The 19,857-nt window shown below is 40.7% G+C and overlaps 1 protein-coding gene, 1 long non-coding RNA gene and 1 pseudogene across 2 annotated transcripts in view; 2 read left to right on the top strand and 1 right to left on the bottom strand.

The window, feature by feature from the left end:
* The window catches only part of LOC134756469 (uncharacterized), a 37,304-nt gene extending 33,572 nt beyond the window's left edge, over window positions 1-3,732 (top strand). The window contains exons 4-5 of the long non-coding RNA XR_010129173.1: window positions 1,281-1,312; window positions 3,693-3,732. This is a non-coding gene — a long non-coding RNA (uncharacterized lncRNA). The remainder of the gene's footprint in view (window positions 1-1,280; window positions 1,313-3,692) is intronic.
* Window positions 1-19,857, bottom strand: part of CEP295 (centrosomal protein 295) — a 372,495-nt gene that overhangs the window by 103,080 nt on the left and 249,558 nt on the right. The window lies entirely within an intron of this gene.
* LOC101128763 (methyltransferase N6AMT1-like) lies at window positions 17,308-17,950 on the top strand (annotated as a pseudogene).

Raw genomic sequence — 19,857 nt, 5'->3', positions numbered from 1 at the left:
GAAATACATTTTGTAAGGCTACATACTTGCCATAGATAGTGATTACTCTGATGGATTGGGGCAAAATAGATTGAAAACTTTCTGGAAAGGATTCACCATTCAGAACATTCATGATTCATAGGAGGAGGTTGAAATACTAACACTAATAGGAGTTAGGAAGAAGTTGATTCCAATCTTCATGGATGACTTTTTAGAAGTTATTTTACTAGCGAGGCATGGTGGCTCATTCCTGTAATCCCCACACTTTTGGAGGCTGAGGCAGGAGGATTGCTTCAGCTCAGGAGCTCAAGACCAGCCTGGGCAACATGGTGAGATCCTGTCTCTAGAAAAAATACAGAAATTAGCCAGGTGTGGTGATGTTGCACCTATAGTCCCAACTACTCAGGAGGCTGAGGTGGGAGGATCACTTGAGTTTGGAAGGTCAGGACTGCAGTGAGCCATCATTGCACCACTGCATTCCAGCCTGGGCAACAGAATGAGACCCTGTCCCTAAAAAATAATACAATAAAGGAATAAATAAATAAAATTATTTTACTGATAACCCAGATCCTCATGAGTGACTTGGAGGGGCTCAAGACTTTAGTGGAGGAAATAACTGCAGATGTGATGGAAATAGCAAGAAAACTAGAATTAGAAGTGGAGCCTGAAAAATGTGACTGGATTGCTGCACTCTCGTGATGAAAGTTGAATTGATGAGGAATTGCTTTTTATAGATTAAACAAAGAAAGTGGTTTATTGAGATAGAATGTACCCCGGTGAAGATGCTGTGAACACTATTGAAAGGACAACAAATGGTTTAGAATATTACATAAACTTAGTTGCTAAAGCAGTGGCAAGATTTGAGAGGACTGACTGAAATTTTGAAAGCAGTGCCACCGTGGGTACAATGCTACCTAATAGCATCACATGTTACAGAGAAATCTTTCATGAAAGGAAGAGTCAATTGATGTGGCAAATATCATTGTTATGTTAAGAAATTGCCACAACCTGCCCAACCTTCAGCAACTACCACCCTGATCAGTCAGCAGCCATCAACATCCAGGCAAGACTCTCCACCAGCAAAAAGATTATGACTCATTGAAGGCTCAGATGATCCTTTGCACTTTTTAGCAAGAAAGCATTTTAAAATTAAAGTATGTATATTGTTTTTATAGACATAATGATACACACAATTGCGCAATTAATAGAGTACAGCATAGTATAAATATATCTTCTATATATACTGGAACACCAAAAAATTCATGTTACTCACTTTATTATGATAATTGCTTTTTTTGCAGTGATCTGGATCTGTACATGGAATATTTATGAGGTATGCCTGTATATACCCTAGTCCAGATTTTAGCAGAATAGTTTAGGATGGGCTTTAACTATTTCCTTCATGATCTTTTAGCTGGGATAAAGTGCATATAGGGCTCCTCATCCTTCTTGGTGATCCTCTGTATAGCTATTAGTTCACTTGGACACCCTCACAATACACACACACACACACACACACACACACACACACACACACACACTACAGTCTAAATCCATACTGATGAAATGAAACATTTATAATTAAAATATGGTCCACTAAAATGCTCTTGCCCATGATAGAAGTAGAATATTATATTGCTATGCAGAGTTTTGTCAATCTCTTTAAAACGTTTCTTTTCCTGTGCCGCCTTAGTGAAAAAAAAAAGGTGTCAACTTTGGCCATCTATAAATTAAAGGCCACCAGTTGGATGCTTGGAATACCTCGCCAAAGCTTGAAAATTAAAGTTATTTGTTTAGTTTTTACTTTGGGGGACAAGATTAAATCCTTCGCTGGGTATTCTTCCAGATATTCTGAAATCGTACTCTTAGGAAAGGCAGCAGGAGATGCTATTGTCCTCTGCTCCTAGTGACCCCATGGGCCACAGAAGGATTGGAAAGGGGGCAGAATTACTCTAGTATTTACAAACAACTAATACATTCTACACAGCGCTGCAGCACTCACCCTCGTACTCAACCAGCAACGAATCACTCAATGCCTTTTCTTGGAGAATGCCAGGAGATTCTCCCTGACCTCTAACATCAATTTAAACTTGGATAATGAGTTTTCTTCTTCTTCTTCTTTTTTTTTTTTTTGCCGAAACAGTGCTCTGAATACTATGTCTACTTAATAAAAAGTCTTCCATAGAAACTTTTGTGATAAGGCTTTGGAGCCGAACAGACCTAAACGGAAGCGGAAGCTAACTATATCCCTATGAGCAGTTTACTCAGTTCATTCTACAAATTTTAACTAAGCACAGATCACATGCCAGGCACTGTGCTAAGTTTGAGAGACACGAAAATGAGTAAGATGAAATTTCTCCCTCTTGGAGTCTAGTGGAGGCTGTCAGAAAAGTAAACAGCTAATTACCACACAGCATAGCATACCAGCTGTCATCGCAGGCGGCTGTGGGAGCTGAGGCCCAGGGGAGGGTAAGGGAAACGTTCTCAGAGGAACTGGGTAATAACTGAATGAGTCCTAATGAGTGTGAACCTGAAATGTCTGCGACAGGTCTCAGTTAATTCAGAAAGTTTAATTTGCCAAGGTTGAGGACACACGCCAGTGACATTGCCTCAGGAGGTCCTGACGACATGTGCCCAAGGTGGTCAGTGCACAGTTTGGTTTTATACGTTTTAGGGAGACATGAGACATCAATCAACACATGTACGATGAGCATTGGTTTGGTTCGGAAAAGGTGGGACAACTCGAAGCAAAGGCGGGATTGAAGCAGGGGAGGGGGCTTCCAGGTCATAAATAGATAAGAGACAAATGGTTACATTCTTTTGAGTTTCTGATTAGCCTCTCCAAAGGAGGCAATCAGATATGCATTTATCTTCATGAGCAGAGGGGTAACTTTGAATAGAATGGGAGGCAGGTTTGCCCTAAGCAGTTCCCAGCTTGACTTTTCCCTTTCACTTAGTGATTTTGGAGCCCCAGGATTTATTTTCCTTTCACAAGGGTTAGTAGGAGGTAACTAGGAGAGAGCTAGGGCTGGTTAGAGCGGAGAGTGTTTGAGGTGGAGGAGAAGTAACCATCAATAACAGGGTGATAGGAATACTTAACACACGGAGCTTGTGGGAGAATTAATGGAGAAAATGTAGATGCATAAAGTTCTAGCCCAGTCCATAACAGGTGCTGAACCAATGTAGTTCAGGAGGCCCATCCTCTCCCTCTCAACCATGGTATTCTCTCCTCCAGTTTCCTCTTTGTGGCAAAGCTGAACTCTGGACTTAGCAGGCTTCCCTATGGTCAGTGTGCATTTAGAGTCTGCCAAAGATCATGTACTCTCCACTATGTCAAAACTGCCCATATTTTGTACAGGTTAATTGCAGAGGTTACAAGGGATTTGGCCACCTCCTTAACTTTTCCGCACAGCACATGGCAAGCACAAGTGAGTCCAGGAATGCAAATAAAAGCACAATGCAAAGGTCTGAGTGTGCTGGTACATACACTGAATTATTCTCTGCATGATCATTTCAATCACTGTTATTAGGCCCTGTAATTAAATATCACTAATGTTTCATGACAGCCCCCCAGCTGGATTTGGGGCACGAAGGAAAAGATTGGGGTGAGTTGGTGGGGGTGGGCACACCAAACACAGAGATGTCTGTGCTTGGGAAATGGTGTCATCCTTCAGGACCATTCACTAATACAAAATCTTCTCATTTATATGCAGAAATAATGAGGCAAAGGAGCAGCTTAAGAAAAAAAGGGAGAAGATAAGCAAAAATACTACAGATCACTTAGAAACCCACAGTAATTTACCTGTCTGCTTTTCTTTTCTGGGAAGATTTCTATCTGTCCACATGGTCATAAATTACTTAGGAACAGTGGAGTAAAATTGGTTTTCAGTTTGTTCCACCTCTATTTGACCCCTGTGTAAACAAGAAGCCACACTGGATTTCCTCATACTCTTAGCTGTAGGACAGCCCCAAGAAACCAGGTTTTCAGTTTCCAATTGACCACAATTCTGGGGCTAACAGATCAGCCATGGCAGGGAATCGCAAGCAAGTTCCTGGCCCTCCTGCTGAGGGATTCACAACACTTTCTGCCTCCAGGCTGCCTGCTGGGTTAAGCAGAGCCTGTCCTTGGTGCCCCTGACACGTGCAAAGTAGCCAGAGGGAAGGAAACCTTGGAGGAAATGTGAGTTCCATTCTCACCCTTGTCAGAAAGGAATTTTTCCTCCGGCCTCTGAGAAGGTCTGTGAAAGTAAATTAGGTAGAAAATTACTTTTTGACAAACTTGACTGAAGCTGTGAAAGTCGTTCTGCTTAAGTTTGAAAAGTGATTGGAACTGAAGGGTTTTTTTTCTTTTTAAAAATGATACTTTCTCTCTTTTCTTAAAAAAAAAAAAAACCAGATTGCCCCAGGGTAAAGAATAAGAATTCAGGTAGACTGTGAGCACTTTTCTAGTTTGTCTGATTCTGATGAGGAATTCTTATCTTCATTTGCATGTCATTACCCAGGCCCTCTTGGATTTTCTAGGCATTCTGCATCAGTATGTAGAATTTTCTATTATTTCTCATTGCAAATGTATCATGTTTATGGATTAAACAGCCATTCCTGCTAGTATTAGAACAATACAACCATCATATTTGAGCTGTCGTATCTATGATTATTTCTGTTATCTACTTTTGGGTAACAAAGCACCCCAAAATTTAGTGTCTTGAAACAACAGCAATTCATTATCTTCCTAAATTTTGTGGGTTGGCCAGGCAGTTCTTCAGCCAGATGTGGTGCTGTTTGGGCTCTCTTACAGCTTCATTCAGCTGGCAGATGGACTGGGCTAGAGGGTCCCTGAAGGTCTCTCTCATATGTCTGGGACCTGGTGCTGACTGTCCACTGGACACCTCTGTTTTCCTCCATGTATCTGCCTCTCCACATAGGTCTCATCCTCCAGGTCCTCTCATCTCCAGAGGATAGCCTGCACTTCCTTACAGTGTGGTTGCTGGGCTCTAAGCGGAAAAATAAATGCCAGGCTTCTTAAACTCTTAAGGGGTGGTCCAGGACTAGCACAGGGTCACTTTGTCCATATTTTGTTGGCCAGTGCAAGTGACAAATCCAGCCCAGATTCAAAGGAAAGAGGAACCAACTTCACCTCTTGGTGGCAGAAGCAGCATGCACAATGAGGTGGGGGAGGAATTGATGGCAGCCTGATATGGTTTAGCTCTGTGTCTCCGCCCAAATTGTTACAGGAAAGTGGTCCCAATCCAGATCCCAAGATAGGGTTCTTGGATCTTGCACAAGAAAGGATTCAGGGCGAGTCCATACAGTAAAGTGAAATCAAGTTTATTAGGAAAGTATAGGAATAAAATTATGGCTACTCCATAGAGCAGCTTCTAGGGCTGCTGGTTGCCCATTTTTATGGTTATTTCTTGATGATATGCTAAACAAGGGATAGATTATTCATGCCTCCCCCTTTTAGACCATATAGGATAATTTCCTGACATTGCCATGGCATCTGTAAACTGTTGTGGTGCTGGTGGGATAGCAGTGAGGAAGGATGACCAGAGGTCACTCTTGTCACCATCTTGGTTTTGGTGGGTTTTGGCCTGCTTCTTTACTGCAACCTGTTTTATCAGCAAGGTCTTTATGACCTGTATCTTGTGCCAACCTGTATCTTGTGCCAACCTCCTGTCTCATCCTGTGACTTAGAATGCCTTAACCATCTGGGAATGCAGCCCAGTAAATCTCAGCCTCCATCCTATTCAAGATGGAATTGCTCTGGTTCACACGCCTCTGACAAAATCTCATCTGGAATTGTAATCCCCATGTGTCAAGGGAGGGACTTGGTGGGAGGTGATTGGATCATGGGGGTGGATATCACCCTTGCTGTTCTTGTGACAGTGAGTGAGATCTGGTTGTTTGATAAGCGCGTGGCACTTCCCCACTCTCCCTCTCTTTTCTGCTGCCATATAAGACATGCCTTGTGCCTCCTTCACCTTCTGCCATGATTGTAAGTTTCCTGAGGCCTTCCCAGCGATGCAGAACTGTGAATCAATTAAACCTTTTTCCTTTCTAAATTACCCAGTCTCAGTTATTTCTTTATAGCAGTGTGAAAACGGACTAATACACAGCCCTTTTTGGAGACATCCAACACAATGGTAAAATGCATTTGAACTGATGCTTAAAAGTTTGTTCCAGGAAATTGAGGATTGCCAGCATTATTGAATGAATCTGGATAAACCGATGATAATTGATAGTGATAACAAGTATAGCTACTCTTCATTAAGTGCTCCCTTAATGTGTGTTAGGTGTGATGTTAGGTGCATCATTTCTATCTTCTAGAAAACAGCATGGGAAGGATGGTATTGTTATACCCATTTTACATATTAGGAATCTGAGGCTTAGAGACCCAGTAGTGCAGGGTTTCCCTGCAGCAAGCCGTGAAAGGTGCAGAATGGGGGCATCCTGCCTCCACTTTCCTCAAGTATCTAGCCCTCCAGAGTGTCCCACCTCAGCTCTTCCCTGACCTGGGCCGCACCAGTCAAGACTCACGGCTTCCTTTCCCTATCTGAAGGTCTCTTATGTTCAGACTCTTTCTAAGCCTGCCTTCTGCTCACCAACAAAAGGTACTAACAGGTTTTTAGTTAAACTTCTTCCACCAAATATGTTGCTCCTTTAAGTTGACAGCCTTGACTCACCCAGTTAAAATTTTTCCCTAAGAAAGTACTTAGCCAAGAACAGGCAGGAGAGAATTTTGAAGAATTTAGAAGAGTACAAAGAGCTGACCATCAGCCTCCACCATTTGGAAGAATGGCTATACCAGCAGGATGGGTTATGAATAAATGCAGAAGGAATGGACCCTTTGAAGAATGGTTCTGGACAACCAGCCATACATATGAAAAAGCACAAAATTAGATTCCTACTTCATACCATACACAAAAATTAATTCCAGGTGAATTAAAGGCTTAAATGTAAACAAGTGAAGAGGATATGATATTATTTCTAGGACCTTAAGTGGAGACAAGTATTTCCTAAATTAGACACCAAAGCTCAAAACATATTGAATAAACTGATTAATTCAAATGATATTAAAGCTTAAAACTTATGTGAAGTTGAAGATGTGAATACCCTACAGCCCAGTACTTGTATGGTTATTGGTTATGGATAGATCTAGAGAAACTCTCATACACAGGCATGAAGAGGAATGCAAAAGTTTGTTCACTGAAGCATTGGTTATAATATTTAAAAAATTAGAAACAGTCTAATTGTTCCACAGTAGGGGAATAGAAAAATGAACTGTGGTTTATTCATATAATGTAATAACATTTAGTAGTTAAAATGAATAAACTAGATTTATATGTAGCAACAGGGATAAATCTCAAAGTCATGCTGAGTAAAAAAAGCAAGTGCAGTGTATATACAGAATGAGGCTTTTATGAAAATTTTAAAATGCAGGGAATGACATTAAATATTTTTAATATGGCTACCTGCATATGCAGAAACGTATCAAAAGCACAGGAGGATACACACCAACTTAAAAACAATGGGAATGGGGGAGGGAACTGGCATCATAAAGCGAGGACTTCATTGTATTTTATGCTTTGTTTCTTAAAAAGGATTTGGATTCAATGTGGCAAAATATTATCCTATGTTAAATCTGAGTAGGAATAACAAGTGCTTTTATTACATTGCTTACTGTATTTTTCTTACGTTTTAAACAGTTTGTGTTTTTAGAGCCCCTAAAGAATGATAGCAAGGCTGTGAGGTCCAGGTAAATATGAAAGATAGAATTTGGAGAATGTAGATTGTATTTGAAGTTGCAGCTTGTGAAGTGCTTGGTGGCTTGCCTGGTGGCCCATCAGCCGACCATCTCAGGACCATTTCCTTTGAGCCCAGCCCTGGTCCAACTGATAATGCTCCAGCCCCTCTCCTGCTTCCCCCTGACGTGTCTTTGGGGTACCCTCTGCAAGCAGAAAATAGGTTGAACCCTCACTTGTCTCTACTTACTGTTCCCAGCTATCCAAGCTCATTCCTATTTTCCTTTTCATGCTTAAAAATTCAAAAATCCGAGGTGAATAATGAGGATGCTGTTGAAGAAGGAGAGGAATTCCAAAAGGTCTCACTTCTGAAAAAAGCTTTATGTTTTTCAAGGCTGTGTCATCTACATTATTTCAGTGGCATTGCATGTTAACCTTGTAGACAAAGCAACTATTTTTATTTCCATATAACTGATGAAGAAACTGAGTTATTGCAGAGCTAAAAATCATTAAAATAATTAGTGAGATGGCTGATACAAGAAGCCAGTCTGAAGTCCCATTATATAGGCTCTTCATAGTGTAATGAATTGAGTGTGGTGTGTGACTAACATGGTGAGCACAGGTCTCCAAGGGGGCGTTGGGTTGAATTGTGTCCCTACAAATGACATGTTTAAGTCCTAACCCCAGTACTGTGAATGTGACCTTATTTGGAAATAGGGTCTTTGCAGATGTAATTAAGTTAAGATGAGGTCATACTGGGTTAGGGAGGGCCCTAAATCAAATGACTGGTGTCCTTTTAAGGGAAACACACAAACACATACACACACACACACACACACACACACAGAGGGAAGAAGGGCATATGAAGACTGACGCAGAGATTGGAGTAATGTAGCTATAGCCAAGGAACACCAAGAATTGCTGGGATCTGCTAGAAGCCAGGAGAGCAGCTGGGAGAAGATTTCTCTTTCAGAGCCTCCAGAAGGAACTAACCCTATGGCCACCTTGATTTAGGACTTCTGGCCTCTTGGACTATGAGGTAATAAATTTACGTTGTTTTAAGGCACTGAATTTGTGGCAATTTGTTATGGTGCTTTAGGAAGCTAATAGAGTCACCCAGGCTTGGGGTGATCTCAGACAAGGTAATGCCTCAGCTGAGAACTGAAGGGCTAGTATAGGGATGGTTTGGGGAATGAGTTCAGCCACAAAATATGGAAAACCCATCCAAAGCAGCTTAGACAAATAGGGTTTGTTTCTTTCCCATAACAAGAAGTCCAGAGATAAGCAGTGCAGAGCCCTTGCTTAATGCCATGGAGGACCAGGTCCTTCCTGTATTTCCACTTTACTATCTCTAGGTTGTTGGTGTATTTTTTTTCTTCTTCTTCTTCTTTGAGACAGGGTCTCACTGTTGCCCAGGCTAGAGCACAGTGGTAAGATCATGGCTCACTGCAGCCCTGAACTTCTGGGCTAAGCAATCTTCCTGCCTTAGCCTCCCAAGTAGTTGGCACTACAGGCATGCACCACCATACACAGCTAATTTTTAAATTTTTTGTAGAGATAGGGTCTCACTATGTTGCTCAGGCTGGTCTCAAACTCCTGGGCTAACGTGATCCTCCTGCCTTGGCCTTCCAAAGTTCTGGGATTACAGGCATGAGCCTGGTGCTTGGCTGTTTGTTGGTGTCTTTGTCCTCATGCTTGTTGCCTCATGATCGAAAGATGGCTATGGAGCCACCCAGCCATGCATCTGCATTCCAGGTGGAAAGAAGAAGAAAGAAAATGAAAGTCTTTTTCAGAAATCCTCAGCAGACTTCTGCTTGCATTCAATGGCAGAACTGGCTTACATTTCTTATGGCTGCCCCAGCTGCAAGGAAGGGAATGAGGAATTTGTATTTTTAGCTTTCCAGCCTCTATAATAGAGGAATACAGCAAGAAGTTGATCACTGGTGTTGAGTAAGCCATTTTGCAATAATTGTCATAGGTGCTATATCAATAAATTTTAGGTCTGGCAGCATATAACAAGAAAACCCAAATAATAATAGTTCAAACACATGGGTCTGGCTGTAGGAAATCTAGGGCTGGTATGGAGGCTCTGCAATCATCAAGAAAGCATATTTCTTCTACCTTTCTTTTCCTTCACCCTCAGTGTTAGCTTCCATCCTCCTCATGGACTCATAATCCAAAATGGCTGCTGAAGTTCCAGTCATCACTGTTTCATCCCAGAAAGCAGAGTGGATGAATAGGAAGCATAAGATTGCATACAATTGTCACTTGCCCTTTTGAGGAGACTTCCCGTCAGTATCTTCCATTGTATTTCGTTGAACAGTATTAAAGAAAAGATGAGAAATGCTGCTTTTACTTGAATAAAAACAGGCTGTCTCAGTAAGGAAGTAGAAAACAGATATTAGGAAAGCAATAAGGAGCTTCTCCTTCATAGGGCACATACGTTTCATGTCAAGTGGGAATCTGGCCTTATTTGTAGTGATTCATAGAGCTCTGTGTTAGAAAAGATTCTGAGGCAGTGATCCAAGCTCAGTGGGTAGGATTCAGTGGTTGATTTGGATCTTGATCCTGGTCATGAGTGTGCGGGTAACTTTGTACATACATGTGCCTTGAATTTGCTATTCCTGGATATGGCTATGTTAGCCAATGAATGTGGAGGTTAAAAAAAATAAAAGGAACACATGCTCCTGACAGTCCTTCCTTACTCACCTTGTAGCTCCTGTGCATAAGCACAATGCCGGACACCTTACTGGTCGCTGTGGAACAAGTGGTTGTTGATGGATTTCTCTTCCTTTGGAAAGGGTTGTGGAAGCTCATTTGCTGGTGATGGGGGTGACTGTGGGAAGATGTATTGATTTGCTAGGACTACTGTAACAAAGTCCCACAGAGTAAGTGGATGAATATAAATGTATTTTCTCATGGTTCTGGAGACTAGAAGTGTAAGATAGATCAAGGTGTCAGCAGAGTTGGTTTCTCTCAAGGGTCATGAGAAAAGAATTTATTCCAGACCTTTCTCCTTAGCTTACAGATGGCCATCTTATCCCTGTGCGTTCACATCATGTTCCTTCTGTCCAGTTCTGTTTCCAAATCTTCTTCTTTTTTTTTTTTTTATGTTTTTGAGACAGGGTCTTACTCTATCTCAAAAAAGGTTGGAGTGCAGTGACATAATCATGGCTTATTGTAGCCTTGACTTCCCCAGGCCCAGGTTATGTTCCCACCTCAGCCGCCTTAGTAGCTGGGACTACGGGCATGCACCACCACACACAGCTAATTTTTGTACTTTTTTTTTGTAGAGACAGGGTCTTGCTATGTTGCCCGGGGTGGCCTCAAACTCTTAGGCTCAAGGAATCCACCTGCCTCAGCCTCCCAAAGTGTTGGGATTACAGGTCTGAGCCACTGTGCTTGGTCTCCGAATCTTCTTCTTATAAGAACACCAGTCATATTGGATTAGGATCCACCACAATGACTTCATTTTAATTTACTTACTTCCGCAAAGACTTTATCTCTTTTTTTTAAGATGGAGTCTCGCTTTGTCATCCAGGCTGGAGTGCAGTGGCACTATCTCGGCTCACTATAACCTCTGCCTCCCAGGCTCAAGCAATTCTCCTGCCTCAGCTTCCCGAGTAGCTGGGATTACAGGCTTCCACCACCATGCCTGGCTAATTTTTTGTATTTTTTTAGTAAAGACGGGGTTTCACCATGTTGGCCACACTGGCCTCAAACTCTTGACCTCAAGTGATCCACCTGCCTCAGCCTCCCAAAGTGCTGGGATTACAGGCATGAGCCACAGCACCCTGCTACAAAGACATAATCTCTAAACACAATCACATTCTGAGGCACCGGGAGTTAGGGCTTCCACATATGAATTCAGAGGAGGGACAGACAAGAGTTAGCCCATAAGAGAAGATGTTGTTTTCCTTTCTGTCCAAACAAAAATGCTTTCCTCAGATGGAGAGAGAAGCTTGAGCTATTCAATGACTATCCCCAAAGAAGTTTCCTTTATACTAAAAAAAACTGATTTGAAGACTGGAAAAATTCAGTCTCATCTGTTAGGTGATGTTGGGTGGCAGGAAACACTGTCAGCTTCTTAAGTTCATGCAGCATTATGGGTGGTAGCAGAGTTGTGCTGTGAGGACCAGGACTGGGAGTTGTGTCAGGTGAGAAAGGACTGCAGCGATAAGCCCAGGAAGCAGAGAGCAGGTCCTGGGAAGTGAGCTATCGCCAAGAGGAGTGGCCAGACACCCCAGGCTGAAATAGGGAAAGTTTGGAGGCTGTGAGGCTAGGCTGTGAGTGTTTGAGGGAGTGGGCTCTAGAATCAGACAGATCTGGGTTTGAACTCTGACTCCACTTCCTGCTGCTTACGTTAACTGGTCAAATCACATGATTTCTCTTAGCTTCCATTTTCTCATCTCTAAAATGGGGGCAACCTTCTAGAGTTGTGGGGAGGAAGATAATGTATGTAAAGTATTATCATAGTAACCTTTGGTGCATAGTAACTGTTCACTAAGTGGTGAGAGGTCAGAGACCTGGAGTGAGGAGCAGAGAGAATACCCTAGACCAAAGCCTGAGCAGCCAAGGCTAGGATCCAGTCCAGGGGTGTGGCTAAGGTCCAAACGAGTCACATGGAATTTGAAATTACAAGAAGGTTTTGAGGGTCCATAGCTATCTAAGCTCTTGCTGTCCCAAACCAGAAGTGGTTTAGATTAGGTTCCTTGAGGGCAGAAATAGTGTCTGGGTCTTTTGGGGTGTGTGTTCGTGTGTGTGTGTGTGTGTGTGTGTGTGTGTGTGTCTGTGTGTGTCTGTGTGAATGCCATTAACTCCTAGTGCCTGGTCCTGGTCTGACACTCATTTAGTCAACAAATAGCCCCCTTTACCTACGTTATTTAATTTAATCACCACATGCTATACATCAGGTATTATAATCCCCATTTTTAATATGAGAAAACTAAGGGTTAGAATGGTTTAGTAATCTGCCTAAGGTAATGCAACAAGTGAGGGTCAGAGGCATGATTCAAACTCTGTTCTATCTGACATCAAAGACCACGCACTTTGCACCGCTAACTAGGGATGTCTGCCTCAAGTGGTCATTCTGTGTGTGCACAGAGAATGCAGTAGATACCAGCTGGGGGTGGAAGGGGGGTGACAGAACACTTTCCTTAGTGGCGGAGGCTATCCCCTCACTTTTCTTAGTAACTGTGCTATCCCTCTGCTGTGGTCTGAATGTTCATGTTCCTCCAAAATTCATGTTGAAATCTAATCCCCATTGTGATGACATTAAGCAGTAGGGCCTTTAGGCTTTGCCCTCATGAATGAGATTAGTGCTTATAAAAGAGGCTTGAGGGAACCATTTGCCCCTTTCACCATGTGCAGTCACAGTGAGAAAGTGCCATTTTTTAAGGAGAGTGTGAGCCTTCTTCACCAGGCACCAAATCTGCTGGTGCCTTGATTTTGGAATTCCTAGCCTCCAGAGCTGTAAACAATACATTTCTGTTGTTTATAAATTACCTGGTCTAAGGTATTTTGTTCTAGCAGCCCAAATGAACGAATACACCTTCTTATTATTCATTTGTCAATCATTAATAAATTTTAAAATTAATTTATTTAATAAATTTATTAATAAATTTTAAAATTAATTTCTTAATAAATTTATTAATAAGTTTAAAAAGTAATTTGTTAATAAAGTTTAAAATTAATTAATTTATTAATGAATTTATTAATGAATTTAAAATTAATGAATTTATTAATGAATTTAAAATTAATGAATTTATTAATGAATTTAAAATTAATGAATTTATTAATGAATTTAAAATTAATGAATTTATTAATGAATTTAAAATTAATGAATTTATTAATGAATTTAAAATTAATGAATTTATTAATGAATTTAAAATTAATGAATTTATTAATGAATTTAAAATTAATGAATTTATTAATGAATTTAAAATTAATGAATTTATTAATGAATTTAAAATTTATTAATTTATTAATGAATTTAAAATTTATTAATTTATTAATGAATTTAAAAATCAATCAATTTATTAATGAATTTATTAATAAATTAAAATTAATTAATTTATTAATAAATTTAAAAATTAATTAACTTATCGATGAATTTATTAATAAATTTAAAATTAATTAATTTATTAATAAATTTATAAATTAACTTATCAATGAATTTATTAATAAATTTAAAATTAATTAATTTATTAATAAATTTAAAATAATGAATTTATTTATTAATAAATTCATTAATAAATAAATTTATTAGTAAATTCATTAATAAATAAATAAATTTATTAATAAATTCATTAATAAATAAATTAATAAACAGCCCTTGCCCTACTAATCAGGGGGCATTATAGGCACATTACTCAGGCTAGGTCAGTTATATTATATTATTGATAATATACCATCTCTCTGTCCTCAGGGATTGATCTATGTATAATCATGTGGTTCAAGTAAGCCAAGAGCCCTTCCCTGGAATTTTTCAACTACACCTGGAAGAGAGAAGTTCTCTTTCCTTTAGGATCATTAAGCTAGGAGGCTGCAAGCCCAGAGTGGCCTGTGCCATGTACCTTGCTATGTGAAGAAATTCTACTTGTAACAAAGTGAATGAAGCCAGAATGCAGAAAGGACCAGAAACAAGTTGGACAAAGTCCCCAAAGCATTTGAGTCCCTAGATATACATATCCTTAAGACCAGCTCCTTCCTTTCTCTTTCCATGGCTATACAAGTTATGGGGAGGAAGATAATGTATATAAAGTATACAAAGTACACATAATGTATACTTTATATACATTATGGTATACAATGGTAATACATTACATTACCTAGTTTACCATGGCAGAGTTGGATATCTGTCACTCGCAAGCAAAGAATCTAGATAGTTTCCCAACAGATGGAATATATATGAAAACACTTTCAGTAAAATTTTTATCCGACTAGTGGGATAACTAATCACAGACCCAAAACTTGATTTCTAGGTTTATTTCTTGAGGACGCTTTTCAATCTATGGCTTCCCCATTTTTAAAGAGGTTTTTCAGAGTAGTAGCTAGCCTATAGCTATAGGCTGGTGATTCCCAAAGAAAGACATCAGACTTCTCACTTAGAAAATATTTTAGGACCAGAAAACAGTATAGTATTAGTATTAATTCACATAGGGAAGATTATTTTGTAAGTGCCATTTAAATATTTCTTTTTAAAGCAATCTTATAGCTTTGAACCTTTTTTTCTATATAGATGTGGAGTTCCTTTGATGGGTTTCTAACAATGTCAAATTCATGACTTCTACTTTTACGTCTGTGATATTTAAGATACTTAAATGCATTTACATTTGAACCCAGTTATTAGACATGATGGCCAAATTATATTTTAGATGAAACATTCCCTAAATTAGTGCTCCCAACTATATTTATAAGAAAACTTTATATTGTGACAATATATGCAAATTCTATTCCTGGTGAGGAGATAACATTGCTAATAGCAGAGAACAGTGGCCTGACAAGTCTATTTTCTCACACGAAATATGAAGAAACACTTGCAGTTGAGGTTTTGTTTGCCCTTAAAGTTAATAAATTGCATGATCTAATAATAATTAATTGTGCCTTCCCTCCGTCATAAAGCTCTTAAAGCATTTCTCAATCAATTAGCAGCTCAGGGACATTATTATTACTGGACATTTTGCAAAATGAATGTGTTCAGAGTGAATACAGAGTAGACTTTACTGCTGAGCAGCTCAGGCTGGGCCTAGGTCACAAGCTGAGCAAGCAGGCTTTGAGGTTTATAAGGAAAGCTTTCAATGTCTCACCAGCTTACTGGCAAGGTTTCTTGGTCCCTTGCTTTTATTTTTCACGTATTGCTCTTCTCATTACTTATGCATTGCCCATTAAATCCAGCGCTGCAGCTGAGGTCTGGTTTTTCTACATTTCCAAGTTGCATTGCTGTATTGCTGTCTTTTGTAAGATAAGCTAAATGTGTATGCCCAACCAGTGCAAAGTCCAATACTGCATAATTATCCAGTATATTTGGTTGGCATAGGCTAGCAAAGCCAGGTGATTTAGGTCAGAATGTATTTTAGATTAAGGTCATGCTGGAAACCCACCAAGACGTATGGGTCAGATTTGAACATTCAAATGCCACCAACTTCTGCTCTGGCCCACTGAGAGGTTGTTGAAGTCCTATACAATTAACTATTTGCTCATAGCAATGGGTGACCAAAAAGGTGGTAAAGTGATGTGGTGCAGTTTCCCTGGCACCTTTACATGTAGACTCTGCCTGTGACTTCTTTGGTTTACATGGTATTTAATTTACATGGTATGTTGAATCAAACACAGGTCTTTTTGTGGATCCTCCAAAAGGGAGTTTTAAGGTTGCTTGAAAGGCCCTCCATCACTTACTCGATTATCTGGAGGCTCTCAACCTGAGTGGAATTCTGTTTTATATTTGGTAGTTTAAATAAAGGAAGGCCCTGGGAGCCTGGGATGCCCTATGATGCCAAATTGAGATATACTCCTTGGCTCTCTTCTCTTAGCCTCTACCTTAAGGTGACAGAAAGGCCATGTCTTAGCAATCGGGAACAGTATGATAGGCTGAATCATGTGCCCCCTCCCCAAAGATGTCCATGTCCTAATGCTCGGAGCCGTTGCATGGTAACTTAACACGGCACAAAAGTACTTTGCAGATGAAATTAAGTTACAGGTCTTGAGATGGGGAGATTATCCTGGATCATCCAAGTGGACACTAACTGCAATCACCAGTATCCTTTTAAGAGGGAAGCAGAGGGAGATGTGACACTGACAAAAAAGAAGGCAAGGTGGCCACAGAGGCAGAGACTAGAGTCACGCAGCTGCAAGTCAAGGAATGCCGGCAGCCACCAGGGCTGAAGCGGCAAGGAACAGGTTCTCCCCTGGAGCCTCTGGAGGGAGGCTGGCCCTGCCAACACCTTGATCTGCAACTTCTTTCCAGCTTCCAGAACTGTGAGAGAAGTTCTGTTGTTCTAAGCCATCAACTTGTGGTAATTTGGTATAGCAGCCATAGGAAACCCAATGCAAACAGTGAAGTGTAAGCGGGGAGAGAGGAAGATCCTCGATCATGCCAGGACCTGCCTCAAGTTAGGAAGTGCAGAGAATATACTGTGGTCCATAACTGGCCTCCAAAAGAGCCTCAGACTGACTGTTTGGGTCCAACATACAAAAACATTTTTTAGTGGATTAAAAAAAAAAAAAAGACTGTGAGCCTGAGACTGATGGTAGGAGTTTGGGGACTTCACAAACCTTGGGTTATACCCCAAACTACAGACTGTCCATTCACTCAAATCTGGAGTTGCAGGTGTATAAATTGCTAAATGCTAATGGTCTGTGGAGGGATGTATTTATCTGGCTTTCCTTTATCTCAGCTTTGCTTTTATCTGACAGAATTTCACTGTCAGAGTTATTTTATCTATTTCCCGTACTCTGTTTTTGGTGGGAGACTTTTTTATAGCACGGCTCTTGAAATTGCATAACTGAATACTGAAAATCTTCACAAAACCCAGCATCTCTCTAGGCCTTTTGGGCAAAAAGAAAAGCCTGGCATCAGCAGTGAAGGAAGATGGCAGCCCAGAGCTTCCCCATGCCATTGCACGGGCATGTGGGCTGAGGCATGTTCAGTGACGTGTATGAGCCTGCGGAGGACACATTTCTGCTTCTGGACGCACTCCAGGTAGCAGCTGCCGAGCTGGCGGGAGTGGAAATATGCCTGGAAATAGGGGCAGGGTCTGGTGTAGTATCTGCATTCCTAGCCTCTATGATAGGTCCTCAGGCTTTGTACATGTGCACTGATGTCAACCCTGAGGCAGCAGCTTGTACCCTAAAGACAGCACGGTGTAACAAAGTCCACATTCAACCAGTTATTACAGATGTGGTCAAATGTTTGCTACCAATATTGAAGTAAAAAGTTGATCTTCTGGTGTTTAATCCCTTCTATGTAGCGACTCCACCTGAAGAGGTAGGAAGTCACGGAATAGAGGCAGCTTGGGCTGCTGGCAGAAATGGTCAGGAAGTCATGCACAGGTTTTTTCCCCTGGTTCCAGATCTCCTTTCACCAAAAGGATTATTCTATTTAGTTACCATTAAAGAAAACAACCCAGAAGAAATTTGGAAAATAATGAAGACAAAAGGTCTGCAAGGAACCACTGCACTTTCCAGACAAGGAGGCCAAGAAACTTTCAGTCCTCAAGTTCACCAAGTTCTAGCATACAATGTGTGCCCAGTGCTACTGAAAACTGAATGCATTTAGCATATCTTGAAACTGAAGTCATTCATTAGGTAAAAAGGAATTTTATCAGAAATTTGTCATTAAAGAAAAGGTAGAAAGGTGGAACATTCCCTTTCACTCAGGCCTATAGAATTATTTGCACAAGTACAAGTAAATATGTATATTATATTTATAATTTGCATTTTAAATATAAAAGTTATGTATGAAATATTTATTTCAGCATTATTTAGTAAGGCAACAGAATTGATCTGGCAAATGTCTTTTTTTCATACCAGTCCATAAAGGCAGTTTGCTTTCAGATGGCAGGGCCAGCAATACACCTTCATTGTTGTATCTCCGGTGTATATCAACTCTCCAACTCTATGTCATAATTTAGTTCATAGGGATCTTGATTGCCTTTCCCTTCCACAAAATATTACACTGATTGGTTATATTAATGACATTATGTTGATTTGACCTAGTGAGCAAGAAGTAGAAACTACACTAGACTTAGTGGAAAGACATTTGCATCAGAGGGAAGGAAATAAATATGACTACAATTCAAGGACCTTCTACCTTAGTGAAATTGGTAGAGATCCAGTGACATGGGGCATGTTGGAATATTTCTTCTAAGGTGAAGGATAAGTGGTTGCATCTTGCTGCTCTTACAACCAAGAAAGAGGCACAATACTTAGTAGGCCTGTTTGGGTTTTTGAGGCAACATTTCCCAATTTCATTATGTTACTCCAGCCCATTTACCAATTGACCAAAAAAGCTGCTAGTTTTGAGTAGGGCCCAGAACAAGAAAAGTCTCTGCAATAGGTCCAGGCTGCTGTGCAAGCTGCTCTGCCACTTGGTCATATGATCCAGCGGATCCAGTGGTGTTTAAGTGGCAGTGGCAGATAGGGATGCTGTTTGAAGCTTCTGGGAGGTCCCTATAGGTGAATCTTGGTTTAGGATTTTAGAGTGAAACCCTGCCATTACCAACAAATAACTAGTCTCTTTTTGAGAAACAGCTCTTGGCCTGCTACTGGGCCTTAGTAGAGACTGATACTTAATGAGTCACCAAGTTACCATGCAACCTGAGCTGCCCATCATGAACTGGTTGTTATCTGAGCCACCAACACACAAAGTTGGATATGCACAGCAACACTCCTTCATCAGATGGAAATGGTATACACATGATTGGGCCTGAGCAGGCCCTGAAGGCACAAGGAAGTTACATGAAGAAGTAGGCCAAATTCCCATAGTTCCCACTTCTGCTATCTGCCTTCTCTCTTCCAGCCTGCATCTATGACTTCATGGGAACTTCCCTAAGATCAGCTGACAGAGAAAGAGAAGACTTAGGCCTGGTTTACAGAGGATTCTGTATGATATGCAGGTACCACCCAAAAGTGGACAGCTGCAGCACTACAGCTCATCTCTGGGCTACCTTGAAGGACAGTGGTGAAGGGAAATCCTCCCAGTGGACAGAATTTTGAGCAGTCCCCCTGGTTGACTTTGCTTAGAAGGAAAAATGGCCAGATATTCAATTATATGCCAATTCATAGGCTGTGGCCAGTGATTTGGCTGGATGGTCAGGGAGTTGAACGTAACTGGAAAATTGGTGACAAAGAAATTTGGAGATGAGGTGTGTGGATAGATACTGAATGGGCAAAAAGGGTGAAGATATTTGTGCCCTATGTGAATGCTCACCAAAGGGTTAGCAAAGAAGGATTTTAATAAAGTGGCCAGGATAACCTGTTCTGTGGATACCAGTAGGCCGCTTTCTCCAGCCACCCCTATCATCACTCAGTTGTCTCATGAACAAAGTAGCCATGGTGACAAGGATAGAGGTTGTGTATGGGCTCAGCAATGTGGACTTCTACTCACTGAGGCTGACCTGGCCAAGGCTACCTATGAGTC

This window comes from Gorilla gorilla, chromosome 9, assembly GCF_029281585.2.
Source record: "Gorilla gorilla gorilla isolate KB3781 chromosome 9, NHGRI_mGorGor1-v2.1_pri, whole genome shotgun sequence".
NCBI lineage: Eukaryota > Metazoa > Chordata > Mammalia > Primates > Hominidae > Gorilla > Gorilla gorilla.
This window is presented reverse-complemented; position numbering and strand designations above follow the sequence as displayed.